General features: G+C 42.9%; 1 protein-coding gene across 4 annotated transcripts in view; it reads left to right on the top strand.

The window, feature by feature from the left end:
* The first annotated feature begins 13,945 nt into the window (after positions 1-13,945).
* The window catches only part of LOC121292720 (alpha-(1,6)-fucosyltransferase), a 748,838-nt gene continuing 748,039 nt past the window's right edge, over positions 13,946-14,744 (top strand). For all 4 annotated transcript variants that reach the window (XM_041215043.1, XM_041215035.1, XM_041215036.1 and 1 more), the window contains exon 1: positions 13,946-14,321. The gene's annotated coding sequence lies outside the window, so the exon portion shown is untranslated. The remainder of the gene's footprint in view (positions 14,322-14,744) is intronic.

Genomic DNA, 14,744 nt, shown 5'->3' with positions numbered 1-14,744 from the left:
GCCATTCAGCTACTGATCTCGTTACAACCATGGTTCAAACATGGACCAAACAGCTGAACTCCTGAGGTGAGGTGAGAGTGCAAGGCTGCATTTAACCGAGTGTAGCATCAAGGAGCCCTAGCAAAACTGGAGTCAAAGGGAATCAGGGGGAAAACTCTCCACTGATTGGAATTGTACCTGGCACAAATGAAGATGGTTGTGGATGTTGGAGATCAGTCATCTCAGCTCCAGGCCATCACTGCAGGAGTTCCTCAGGGTAGTGTCCTAGGCCAAACCATCTTCAGCTGCTTCATCAATGACCTTCCTTCCACCATAAGGTCAGAAATGGGAATGTTTGCAGAAGATTGCACAATATTCAGCACCATTCGCGACTCCTCAGCTATTGAAACAGTCCATGTCCAAATGTAGCAGACCTGGACAATATCCAGGCTTGGGTTGACAAGTGGAAAGTAACATTCGCACCACACAAGTACCAGGCAATGACCATCTCCAACAAAAGAGAATCTAACCATCACCCCTTGGAATTCAATGGCATTACCATCACTGAATCCCCCACTATCCACATCCTGGGGGTTACCATTGACTAGAAACTGAACTAGGATAACCATATAAATACTATGGCTACAAGAGCAGGTCAAAGGCTAGCAATTCTGTAATGATTAACTCACCTCTTGACTCCCCAAAGCCTGTCCACAAACTACAAGGCACAAGTCAGTACTGTGATTGAATACTCTCTACTTGCCTGGATGAGTGCAGCTCCAACACACTCAAGAAGCCTGACACCATCCAGGACAAAGCAGCCCACTTGATTGGCACCCCATCCACAAACCTTGACTCCATGCACCACTGATGCACATTAGCAGTAGTGTTTTTAATCTACAAGATGCATTGCAGAAATTCTCCAAGGCTCCTTTGACAGCACCTTCCAAATCCATAACTACTCCCATCTAGAAAGAGAAGGCCAGCAGATACATGGGAACACCATCACCTGGAAGTTCCTCTCCAAGCCACTCACCATCCTGACTTGGACATATATCACCGTTCCTTCACTGTCTTTGGTTCAAAATCCTGGGACACCCTTCCCAAAGGCATCATGGGTGTACCTACACTACATGGGCTGCAGCAGTTCAAGAAGCAGCTCACCATCACTCCCTCAAGGGCAATTAGGGATAGGCAATAAATACTCTGGTCTAGTCAGTGAAGCCCACATCCGTTGAATGAATAAAAGTGGTCTATTCACCCACTATACACTGTATAGAAGCAATGAACACTATAGATAGTAAGATTTTTTAAATAAACTTATAAAAATAAGTCATTCATTGATAATTTTCCACTTAAATAAAACCAATTTCATTACAGTCCAATAAAATTGTCAATCATCCAGACCCTTTAAAGTTGCAATAACTGAAACTGCAAAAACTTGAAACCTCTTAGCCTTGTTTAACTAAACTTTGTGAAATTGACAGCAAAGATCAGAGAGCCAGAACTGTCAATCAAGCAATGTTTTCTCAGGAGCTCGGGTTTTTTTTAGAACTCTAATGGATGTCTGGTCTCTCAGTCAAACATACATAATGAGGCTTGGTGGAGAGCCCAGAAATACATTAGCCTTTTGATACACCTGAGCCCCAGAGAAAATATTGCCTATCTAATTCTTCCTCTTTATCATTCTCTAGCCCACCAAGTGTCTCAATGGCCTCCTGCTTTGGGCAGCAACTTCTTCCTTATAAAGACAGATGCAAAGTAATCATTTAGTATCTCAGTCATGATCTTTGCCTTCATGTGTAGATTCCCTTTTTGCTCCATGATCCACCCCACCCCTTCTCTTATTGCCCATTTGCTATTTATATGCTGATAGAAAACTTATAGATTTCCTTTTATGTTAGCTGCCAGTCTCTTTTCATACTCTCTCTTTGTTTCACTTAATTTTTTTTCTCAATTCCCCTGTGAACCTTTAATACTGAGCCTGATTCTGAATTATATTACCCACCTGACATCTGTCTTTTGCACCCTCTTTCTGTCTCATCTTACTCTCTATCTCTTTCATTATCCATGGAGCCCTGAATTTGTTTACCCTATCTTTCCCTATCATGGGAACACCCAACTATCTCCTCTCTAAATGCAGCCCATTGTTCAGGTTACAGGTTATATGGCACCACATCAAAGACCTGTTGTATGATCCTGCATTAAGGGACTTCAGGACACTTCATGTGCGTTCTGGGGTCCCCATATGTACAGCAAATACCTCTGGCTGCTCAAGGTCTGGTTTTCTGAACGTTGGGAACGATGGTTGCCAACACAGTATTTACAAGAGGCTGGAAGTTTCATGTATGATCCATGAGGTGGTTACCGTGCAGCTGTTGAGACTCCAGGAAGAGAATGTGTTGGTCGCTATCTGACATCGTAAGAGGAGGCAGAGAGTGCAGAAGTGCTCCAAGGATGTAGAACCAAGAAGATATTTTTCTATGCTGTGACCATGATAACCCATTTGCGGGGTGCAGTCTAGAACAAATATATGCTATTGCGGGGCAAAGGCAAGTGAAACAGACAGGTGTTCCTGCAGCTGCAGACCTGAGTCTCACAAGCTGCTTTGCTCCCTTGTTGCCAGGGTAAACATTGAATAGACACAGAACTTTCTGCAGGTGGAGAGGGAACTGGTACAAGTCCATGTTGGAACCAATGACATAGGAAAGAAAAGGGTAACAATCATACAGACAGATTTTCAGGAATTAGGGAGGAGACTAAAATGCAGAACCTCAAAGATGGATAATGTCCAGATTACTCCCACTGCCACTAAGATCAGCAAAGACAAGTCGGTGGGGCAGGAGGGAGGGATTTTTTACTCCATTAAAGTTTCTCTATAAATGCGAGTTGTTGTTGAATGGCCTCATTCTGTGTGTTGAAGATTCTGTGGGCAGAATTGTTGGTGGGTGTCACGGCGGGTGGCGGGGTGGGGGGGCTGCGGGGAGCAGAATTCAATGCAAGGGAGAAATGTGAATCCCGCTGGAGATCAGCATGAACATGATTTGCATCCTGCTAATGAGACACAAAGTAAGGCCTGTCCAGAATCATCCACCCCGTGCCTGATTTACCATTAATGCCGGTGGGAAAACACATCAGCCTAGGCCACGTGAGACAAGTGAGACATGCAAAAGTCAGGGCTTACCGTTAGGGCCTTGCTCAGATTGTGGACATCCAAGGAGTGGAAGATGCTGGAGTCCGACAGCTACCGGACCCTGGAGGAACACATGCTTCGCATGCTGGGTGGATTCTTATGGACATGGCTCCGCTGCGAAGCAGCACATGGAAGGTGGGGAGGTCTCCATTGATGTCTCCACGCACTCCTTCAACTCGTGTGCCACTCTGTTCCAACAGCTCTGCGTGATGTTCTCCTGCCTTCCGCTGACTCTCCAGGATGAGTTGGAAGGCCGAATCCAGAGGCTTGTCATCTGACTCAGCCTTAGCAGTTGCCTCTTCCCCAGCAGTCCTCCAAGTGCTGGGGGTCTCGGCTGAACCTGCCTCCTCCTGCTGCGGACACATGTCTGTGCGGTGACCACCAGATTGTGAACCCAAGCTGACTCTAAATCTAGGTCCCACCGATGTGTGTCTCTGTGCTGGCGGAGGGTGTGGGTAAGCGCTGTGATGGGTCTTCCAGGCTGCTTATTCCCAGCTCTTCAATGGAGGAGGTGAGGAACTGGATGGAGCAGAGGGACTGGCTGGCTGAGGGTGTTGGTCACTTGGCAGAGATCCCTACGAACCAAAGTAGAGATAATTAGTGCATGACAACAGAATCAAAAGCAGGAGAGAGAGGGATGATGTGGCGCAGGATTCTCACAAGGGTGTTAGCCGCTGATCTCACCGCCACAGAAACAATCCATATTCTCTCCGGACAGCTTCAACGCATAACTCTTGAATGTAGTGAGGACCTTGGTGTCCGACACTCCACCCCTGGTTTGGGACCTCTCCCGTTGATTGTGCACAACTTTGTCCTGCACAAAGACAGATGGAGAGAGTGTGTGAAAGGCGCAGGCCAGTCCAAAAGAGAAGGATCCCAGGCCTGTTTGTGTGCTGAGTAGAGCCATGGATGGGATGAGGAGGCAGTGTCCAGAGGAGATGAGGCCAGATGGTGATGTGAAGGTGTGTGTGATAAAATGAGTCATAATGTCTCTTGAGCTGGCAGCGAGTGAGATGCCAGGGAATGTGTGATTGGCTTATGATTGAGTGAGTTGAGATTAATGACATGGTTGCCTTACCTTGGTGTCACAGATGAGATCATTCATCCTTTTTCTGCACTGGATGGCTGACCTCTTGTGGCACTAACCACCTCTGCCACTGCCTCTAAAGCCGGAGTGATGAGACTGATGGGCCTCCTGTGGCCAGAGCCGGGGTAGAGGACATCACGGCGGGCCTCCATGGCATCCAGAAAGCATTCCAGGGATGCGGCATTGGGGCCGTGTCTCCACTGGAGCAGTCCTGGGCTGCCAGCATTGAGAAGAGTGCGTGTGGCTGCGGCTTAAATATGGCGCCTGGCGTGAGGAAGCAGCGAGGCAACGGCGTGGTGGGCAAATCTGAGGCCGCCCACCAGCGATCGGCCATGTTTCCTGAGAATGCATTATTAACGAGGCGGGGTGCGCTGGGAAGGGGACGATGTGGCGTGAAAACCCGCCATTGCAGCCGACGGGTAAAATGCCTTTTTTCACGCCCGCTACCACACTTAGTGCAAATCTGGGATGCTTCTGCCCTATGATTCTCTTTGATGCCTGCTGTATTGCTTTCAATGCTGTTAGTATAAATAACAACGATTTGTATTTCTATAGCACCCTTAACATAGTAACCGGTCCCAATGCATTTCACGGGAGTGTAATCGGACAAAAATTAATAGGAGCCAAAGAAGGAGATAATAGAACAGAAGGCCAAACGCCTGGTTTTAAACTCGTAAAGGAGAAAAGGGAAGTGGAGAGGTTTAGTGGGTGAATTCCAGAGTTTAGGGCCGAGACAGTTGAAGGCACGGCCACCAATGACGCGGGAAAAGAAATTGGGGACATGCAAGAGGCCAGGGTCGGAGGAATGCGGAGATCTCCAAGGGCTGCAAAGGTTGGCGGGGGTTACAGAAATACGGAGCGGTGAGGCTGTGGAGGGAACACAAGGTTTAGAATTTTAAAATTGAAGCATTGGTAGACTGGGAGCCAACGCAGGTCACTGAGCAAGTTAGAATCTGAGCACCAGAGTTTGAAATAAGTTAAGTTTATGGGGGTGAATGAGGCTGAAGTGATCATAAAGTAAAAGCATTTCTAGCCCAGTGAGTGAAACGTTATGTTTTCCTCGCATGTGCCTCCTTGAGGTTCAACCATTTTGTTATTAAGACAAGACTCTAAGAAATGATCCCATGGTGTCTGTCAAATGTCAAAGGAAAGTCGCAAAATCCATAAAGTGAGTGGAATAAGCGGCTAACAGAAACATTACAGCTGAGTCAAACTACTGTGAGGATCTTAAATGAGCAGTGAAAGCTTCAATGGATGACAGCAGTTGCTCATGCACTTCAAAGTATAGAAAGAATGAAGCTGAAGTAAAAGGCTGTCCATAATTTTTATTATTAATATGAGCATGAATAATAAATAAAGGGTATCTTTCCGACAGGGTTATACAAATTCCATTTCATGGGACTTGACTTGAAAATTGGAGTAGCGATCTTGCAAAACAGTAAATAAACTGACGATGTAACAAACACATAAGCATAGTGTGTAACCCAAATATTAATACTTCAAACGCTGAGAGCTTATCTGCATATTAAAAATGCTTGCCTCTTATCCACATGTAGCTTCTGCTTTGTTTTATCAACATACATAATAAATATACACTAGAACATGTCATGAATGCAGAGTGTCTGCACAGCTTTAGACATGAACAATGATAGCCATGAAAGCTACCTCTTTATGAAACAGCAGCATGTAGCATAAGTGCTCACCTTTTCTTTTCACATCAGTCTCTAAATATGATTATCAGAATAAAAACAATGGAAATAATAATGGTTTAGCAGAGAGTTCTCTTTATACAAGTTACTTTATAAGTTAATAAACAGAGTATTCTACAATTGGAGATCATTATTTGAAGGTAGCTGTTTGGGTTGGCATTGTCTACGTTATCATGCTACATATTTTATGGGCGGTGGCATCTGTGAAAATGTTACACCAGTAACGTCTGCAACAGGCGACTAACCAGAAATAGGATCATTCCAAAATCAAAACCTCCTGTTTGGAGGTCAAGAAAAACTGTATGAAATGCTATTTATATATTCAATTTTGAAGTGTATCCCTTAAAAAGCTTAATGCTTGTAAGTGGGATAATACACACATAAGAGTGTGATACAAAATCCTAAGACGTTATTAAGTTCAAACAGCATAAACACGTGAGCATTTTCAGCAATAGGAAAGACCTCTGGACCATACAAGCCTTTTCTTCCTGAAAGATTAATCTCAGTTACACACCTTTTCATCTTATTTCTCAACTCCATATGATTGGAAACACCTCTAATATTCCAACTATTGAACTAATTATTTGTCCTCTTTAATGGCATTTCCTGGTAACTTATTCTGCAAACCTCTTGCCCTTTTTGTGAAAGAAGTTCCGTGTGAAATTCTGTCTTCATCCTAACTTAGTAACTAGTCTGCCTAGAATTATAGGACAGAGATGAGGAGAGATTTTTTCTCTGAGCGTTGTATGACTTTGGAGCTCTCTGCCTCAGAAGGCGATGGAGACGGGGGTCACTGAATATTTTTAAGGCAGAGGTAGATAGATTCTTGTTAGGCAAGGTTATCGGGAATATTTGGGATTGTGGAATTGGAAACACAAACAGATCAGCCATGATCCTATTGACCAACGGAGCAGGCTTGAGGGGCCGAATGGCCTACGTCTGCTCCTATTTCATACGTTTGTATGTTTGTATTTCAACCCTTTGTTCTGGTGAACAAATTGTCTGCAGCGGATCTACTGCTTTTCAGGAACTTGAAAAATTCTAATAAGCTCACGAGTGGGTGAAGCCTGAGTGACTTCTGAATTTCAGCAGAATCTCACTATTTTGCTGTCTTTTAACACTCGATGGTGTACAACTTGCATATACATGCGATACTCAGCAGACTCAATAGGCTCATTGGATGGTCCAGCAAATAATTGGAAGTAGAGGCTGCACATGCAGTGAGAATTTATATTATACCATGAATGCAAGTTGGAGATTATGCAGCATTAAAGTAAATTAAGTAATACCCTGCTAATGACTCAGACTATGGTATTATGAACTTTTTATAGGTTGCATAAAGAAGTAATTTGGTGTCTTTTCTTATTAATAATAATGGTAAATCTCCATACAAACCTGATCCACAAAGCTTGTGGCATAACAGATATGAAACAATAATCATCAGTGTTTACTGCAGCATAAATTACAAGAGCTGTTGTTTTCTAATATATCTTCAGAATGGTTCCAGCAATCTGAATAAATAGTAAATGTATGAAAATGCATCATCAATGTGAGATGGTTACGGTCATGTTAAACATCAATCTCAATAAATAATCACTAAAATCAGAGTATTTGCAGTGGGTGCTAAGTACACCATTCATTCCAAAGCTGTTTCATTTGCAGGTACATTACCGGTGAATGATTACTCACTTCCTCTTAAGATGAGGTCTCACCCATTCGTCTGCACTTGAATACAATCTGAACTACATCTTATTGAGGTAGCAAGATTACGTTCTCCCATTTGCAAGTGTGGTGCAAATAGTGACATTACATCACCATGCTGCAGCTCCATTGAGATCCTCTCCAAGAATTATACATTTTTCCAGTCAAAAAAAAGGGAAAAATGCCGTATATTTGACACTCTCCATCACAATACTCTCCATCTCTATGATGCTAGTATCAAGTGGAGATTAGTTGATTCTCCATTTGATTCATTTCTCAAAATAATGTTTGTTTGGCACCAAATACTGAGCCAGAACCTGTGGAGGGAGGGGTTAACATCAGAAGCATATACGATACTGATGTAATAATGATATCAGATCACATGACTGAGAAGTAAGCAAGATCTGGAAGGAGGAGAAGCTCCGACCTTCCGTAGAGATCCAAATGTGTGAATACTTGCTGTAAATAAAGAATAATGGTTTTAAGAAACTATAGACTCACAAGAATACAGGAACAGAAGAAACAGGAGCAGGAGTAGACCACATGACCAATCAAGCCTGCTTCACCATTCAATATGATTGTGGCTGATCTTGGGCTTCAACTCCACTTTCCCACCTGCTCCCCATATCCCTTAATTTCCTGACAGTCCAAAAGTCTGTCCATCCCAGCTTTAAATGTATTCAATGATGGAGCATCGACAACCCTCCGGGGTAGAGAATTCCAAAGGTTCAAAATCCTTTAAGCAAAGTAATTTCTCCTCATCTCAGTCCTAAATGATCGGCCGCTTATCCTGAGACCGTGTCTCCGTGTTTTAGATTCCCCGACCAGCAGAAACAATCTTTCAGCATCCACCCTGTCAAACCCATTCAGCATTTTGTATGTTTCAATGAGATTGCCTCTCATTCTTCAAAACTCCAGAGACTATAAGCCCAGTTTACTTGGCCTCTCATCATAGGACAATCCCCTCATCCCAGAGACCAATTTAGTGAACATTCACTGTATAGCCTCCAATGCAATCCAGATGTGGTCTCATTGAAACTCTGTACAAATGTAGGAAGACTTAAAGAACAAAAACAAAGAAAAGTATGGCACTGGAACAGGCCCTTCAGCCCTCCAAGCCTGCGCCGATCATATTGCCTGTCAAACTAAAACATTTGCTCTTGTATTCCAATCCCCTTGCAATAAAGGCCAACATGTCCCTTGTCTTCCTAACCACTTGCTGCACCTGCATTCTAACTTTCTGCTTTCCTTGTACAAGCACACCCTAGTCTCTTTGAACATCAACACTTAAAAGTTTCTCAGCTTTAAAAAAAATTCTGCATTTTTATTCTTTCGACCATATATTCTTTCCCTATATTGTCATCTATCTGTAATCTTGTTGCTTACTCACCTAACCTGTCCATATCTCTTTGCAGCCTCTCTGTGTCCTCCCCACAGCTTAGCTTTCCACTTAGCTCGGTATCATCAGCAAACTTAGATACATTAGCCTCTGTCTGTTCATCTAAGTCATTAATATAGATTTTAAATGGCTGAGGCCTCAGTACTGATCCTTGCAATACTTCACTATTCACTGCCTGCCAACTTGAAAAAGTCCTGTTTATGTCTCCATTTTCTATCTGTTACCCAATCCCCTATCCATGCTAATATATTACTCCCAACTCCATGAGCCCTTATCTTGCCTATTAACCTTTTGTATGCCACCTTACTGAATGCCTTTTGGAAATCCAGGTAAACTACATCTACTGGTTCCCCTTTATCTACTCATGGATGTACCAACTACATCCTCAAAAAACTCTAATAAATTTGTCAAATATGATTTCCTTTTAGAAAAACCATGTTGACTTGTAATCATACCATGCTTTTTCAAGTGAATTATTAAGACTTCCTTAATAATTGATTCCAGCATTTTTCCAACAACTGATGTTAGGCTAACTGACCTGTCGTTCACTCTTTTCTCTCTCCCTCCTTTCTTGAAAAGCAGTGTAACATTTGCCAACCTCCAATCGAGTGGGAATGTTGCCAAATCTAATTTTGGAAAATCATAGCCAGCACATCCATTATCTCTGCAGCTATCCCCTTTCCAGGACAAGGGTGTAGGCCATCATGTCCCAGGGATTTTAATCCCTTATGTTCCTCCAATACTTTACCTCTGCTGAAATTAATTTTCCTAATTCCATCACTCTTTTTAGCCCCTAGGTTATTGTCTATTTCTGGTGTGAAACTTGTGTCTTCTACTGTGAAGACAGACACAAAACATTTGTTTTCTTTCCTCATGATAATTTTCATGTCTCTGCTTCTAAGAGACCAATGTTTACTTTAGCTACTCTCTTCCTTTTTATATACTTATAAAAGCTCTGACAATGTGTTTTTATATTTCAGGCTAGTTTACTTTCGTATTTATCAACTTTTTGGTGGCCCTTTTCTGGTTTCTACAACACTTTCAATCCTCAGACTTGCTACTATTTTTTTTGCAACATTGTAAGTATCTTCTTTTAACCTAATACCATTCTTAACTTCCTGCGTGAGCCATGGATGGGTCCTTTTTCTTGGAATGTATTTTGGTTGAACATTTTGAATTGTTTCTTTCAATGTTTCCCACTGGTCATTTACTTACGTACCTTTTAACCTATTTACCCAATTAACCTTAGCCAGTTCTCACCTCGTGCCTATGTAATTGGCCTTGTTTAGGTTTAAGATTTTTATTTGTGATTGGGACACATCACTTTCAAACTTAACATGGAATTGAATGATATTATGATCACTATTTCTCAGGGGATCATTTACTATGAAATTACTAATTAACCCTGCTTTATTGCACAATACCAGATCTAAGATTGCTTTATCCCTAGTTGGTTCCAGAATGTACTGTTCCAGGAAACGGTCACAAGAACATTTTACAAACTCACCTTCTAGGCCATTTTTGCCAATTTGATTGTCCCTAACTGAAGATTAAAGACCCCCACAATAATTCTTTTTCCTTTGTTACAGGCTCCAATAACTTCTTAGATAAAAGCAAAATACTGTGGATGTTGGAAATCTGAAACAAAAACAACAACAGCTGGAAAAACTCAGCAGGTCTGACATCATCTGTGGAGAGGAATATAGCTAATGTTCCGAGTCCATATGACTCTTCATCAGAACTAAGGAAATATAGAAATGAGGTGAAATATAAGCTGGTTGAGGGGGGTGGGACAAGTAGAGCTGGATAGAGGGCCAGATGTCATAGACAAAAGGACAAAGGGGTATTGATGATGGTGATATTAGATGACAGATAGCCCATTTAGGGTGCGATGGGGGGAAGGGATCGAAATAGGCTAAAAGGCGGAGATAAAACAGTGGATGGAAATAAATTTTAAAATAATGCAAATAGGTGGGAAAAGAAAAATATATATTTTTTTTAAATTATAAATTATTGGAAAAAGGGGGATCGGAAAGGGGGTGGGGGTGGAGGAGGGCAAATGACAGATAGCCTCCTGTCACTTGCTCGTCCTGCTTTCTACCCTTATTGTCACCATTAGCACATTCCTTAGCTAATATCACCACTGTCAACATCCTTTTGCCCTTTTGTCTATGACAACTTTGGCAATCTCTTCTTTGCCTCCAACTATCACTGGCCCTCTATCCAGCTCTACCTGTCCCACTCCCCTCAACCAGCTTATATTTCACCTCATTTCTATATTTCCTTAGTTCTGATGAAGAGTCATACGGACTCGAAACGTTAACTGTATTCCTCTCTGCAGACACTGTCAGACCTGCTGAGTTTTTCCAGCTATTTTTGTTTTTGTTTCCAATAACTTCTTGTTCAATGCTCTGCCCAATGGTATAACTATTGTTGGGGAGCCTATAAACTCCTCCCTTTCTGAATCCCGCTATTCTTAATTTCCACCCATACTGATTCGACTGACTCGAGCAGCATACTTTGAGAGAATAGATAATCCCCAAAATGCCTGTCCAGATCCCAACAACACGATGAAAAAAATCCAAACCTACCTGCAGGTTCCCCCATCAAGATGGCCTAGCCCCAAAGAGGGACTGAATGAGTTTATAAAAGAAGCCTAATTGCTATTAAGAGATGCTGCAATTCTACTGTTGCAATTTTAGAGCAATTTTGCCTTTGTTACAGACACATTTAAGATAAAAATGATAACACTGCAACTGTACAAGCTGTTGAATAGTTAAATGTTACAAAGTTGTTATTGGTTGATGGTGACAAAAGATCAGAATTATTGAAAACAAGAAAAGTCCTATCGTTTTCCTACAAATATCCAATAGTAATTATGATAATACATTCTCCTGAATAAATAATATTTTTGTGATGTTAGATGGTTAAAATATTTGGAGTTACCCTGGGAGTGCGAACTGAGCATTTGCATTTTAATCCACGATAATGCATTTGCTTTTAAGTGTCATTGTCATTAATGCGTACAACTGCATGCTTCGAACAAAACAAATACTTTCGCTACAACAAATTGGTGACAAATACTGTGTCGCTTTATAAAATAAAGTGCAACTGTTTCATCACCATGAATTATTAATAGCTTTATATTAAGGGAATACATAATTATTGCAGTGTGGTTACAGTACATTAGACATAATGATAATGATTTGTGAAAGCAAATGTATTATCGTAGATTAGAATCTAAATGCTCAGTTTGGTCCAACTGTAATGCCAAATATTTCACCCACCGAAAATAACAATAGGTATGATATGCACATCCTAAATATTTAATCAATTAAAGGGTGCTTGTAGATGATAGATAGGACTAATCTACTTCCTATAACTGGCTATTCTGATCTTGGATACTACAAATTGTGCATCAGTGTGAAAATATATTACTATTTATTATTGGTAGAGAACAACAACAAATTAATAGGAGGAGTTGTTTCATTTTAATTCGTTCATGATAGGCTTAAATGTATTAACGCCATTGCTTAATCAATAAATTGTATATATAACAGCTTGACAGATAATTATAATCAATCAATGCCACTTCCTTTGCTGAATTAATGTAAATTAACATTTTGAATGTATTGGTGGAATCTTGTTGAGGTATCTAGGGCCTTGCTAGGGAGAGACCTGCACTGCCTCTTTTTGCCAAACCACAAGCCAATCAGGCAGTGGCAGGCCTTCCCTGGGAATCAAGACCCCCCAGGGCATGAGTATGCCTACTGAGAGTTGTCAGCCAATCAAAGACCAGCAGCTCTTGTGCTCAGCAGGGCCGCTGGGGAGGCTGTGGCTGCTGCCAGAAGGACAGGCACAGGAGTCCCAGGGTCGCAGAGCGACCCAGGTCACAGGAGTTGGGGTGGGGTGGGGAGGGTTGGTGAGGCGGGGGAAGGTGGCAAGCCAGCTGCACAGTTTTGCCTGCTGTGCACACTGCATGGCGACAGGCCCAACTGCAACTGGGTTAGTACCAGTGGCGCCGGGAATGAGATCACTTAAGGATCTCAATAGGGAAAGTCAACCATGAACCTTCCCATCCAGAACTTATTTCTGGAGTGGGAGGGGGGGTGGGGGGGGGGGGGGGGGGGAAGGCAGTCGGGTATGATGCTGCAATTTGCCACCATCCTGACTTAGTACAAGCCCTTCCGCCTCCAAGCTCAAAACCAGCCTGACCACAAGGTTTTGACCAAATGTTAGTATAATATTCAGGCTGTTCTGAAGCAGAGTCACACGGACTCGAAACGTTAACTCTTGTTACTCTCTCCACATGTGCTGGCCAGACGCACTGAGTTTCTCTGTTTTTATTTCAGATTTCCAGCATCTGCTGTATTTTACTTCCATATTATATATAATAATCTTGCTGTTGTTTTACAACAACAAAGAAGCCTGCTCAGTTCCATTGAAACAGCACTTCACAAATGAATCTTAAGATTTATAGCCCACATAGGTATTTACAACAGCTTATTGCAGTGAAGGATTCTTCATCGAGTTCTTCCCATTGTGACTCAATATGTAAATTAGTAATATATTCTTTCGAGGCATAATCAACGTGTATAATTTACTGCATGGGGCACTTGGCTGGATTCATATCTACTTAATGATGGGCTCCAGCCTCATGTTCATTGTCAGATGGAAGAGCAAGTCTCTCGGTCAGCTTTTCACCGGGTGGGCGCGAATTAATAGCACTCCTTTCGGAGAGTTGCATAATGGATGCAACATGTTTACAGCGCTTTAGCCAATAACCAATGAGCGGGAATTTCGGGGCAGATCTTCAGCTGGCTGCTCTACATGTGATTCCTGCTGTGTCGGGGGAGGACATGCGCACAGCCAGTTTGTGCCTGGGAAATGGGCTGAGCTGAGCTCTGTGAGCAGGATTGTACTCTCTCTCTCTCCTTCTGCTCACACACTCAGGCAGGCAGTCTGGGTGCCGTGTCACCGTCTCTTCCCTCAGTGCCTGGCTCTCTCTCCCGTTAAATGGAAGGTCCCTGGAGCTGCTCTGTGATCCTCTCTCTCTCTCACCACACACACATACATACACAGACCCCCCTTTGGAGTTCCTGTTTCCGCCAAGTACTGCCCGACGCGCGATCAAACACCAGTGGATCCACCATCTAACGTGCATATTTATGTAGAGATAGAAAACATCCTTCCAGCCGGAGAGGGGAAATATAGACCCCAACACAGTGGAGCCTCCCTGACCCGGAGTGGCAGGTCTGTACCATTTTCTCCGTGTGTGTGTGTGTGTGTTTTGTGTGTGGGTGCTGTATTCCACTCCGCAGACGAGCACATAGCCGAGCTTGGAGCTGCTATAGCCCGGCCTGTTCTTGCTGCTTTCTGGAAGTAGCGGTCGGCGCTTTTAGACATCATCACCAGCCAGCCCCATCTGCTTTACCGTTAACTCCCGGGGCCTTGCTTTCCCATTATTGCTGTTGTGTGTGGTGTGGTGTGTGTGTGTGTTTATGTCTGTGGAGAAGGGGAAATTAAATAGGAAGGGGGGGTGGGGGGGGTGGGTGGAGAAGAGTGTAGGGGAAATCCATGCGATGGGACTTCATTGTGAGCCGGGCTTTGAAGGATTTTCCGCTGGATGGAGGCCCCTTGGATTTTTTAATTTGTTCGATCCAGCCCCCCATTTCA

This window comes from Carcharodon carcharias, chromosome 20 (assembly GCF_017639515.1).
Source record: "Carcharodon carcharias isolate sCarCar2 chromosome 20, sCarCar2.pri, whole genome shotgun sequence".
Taxonomy (NCBI): Eukaryota; Metazoa; Chordata; class Chondrichthyes; order Lamniformes; family Lamnidae; genus Carcharodon; species Carcharodon carcharias.
This window is presented reverse-complemented; position numbering and strand designations above follow the sequence as displayed.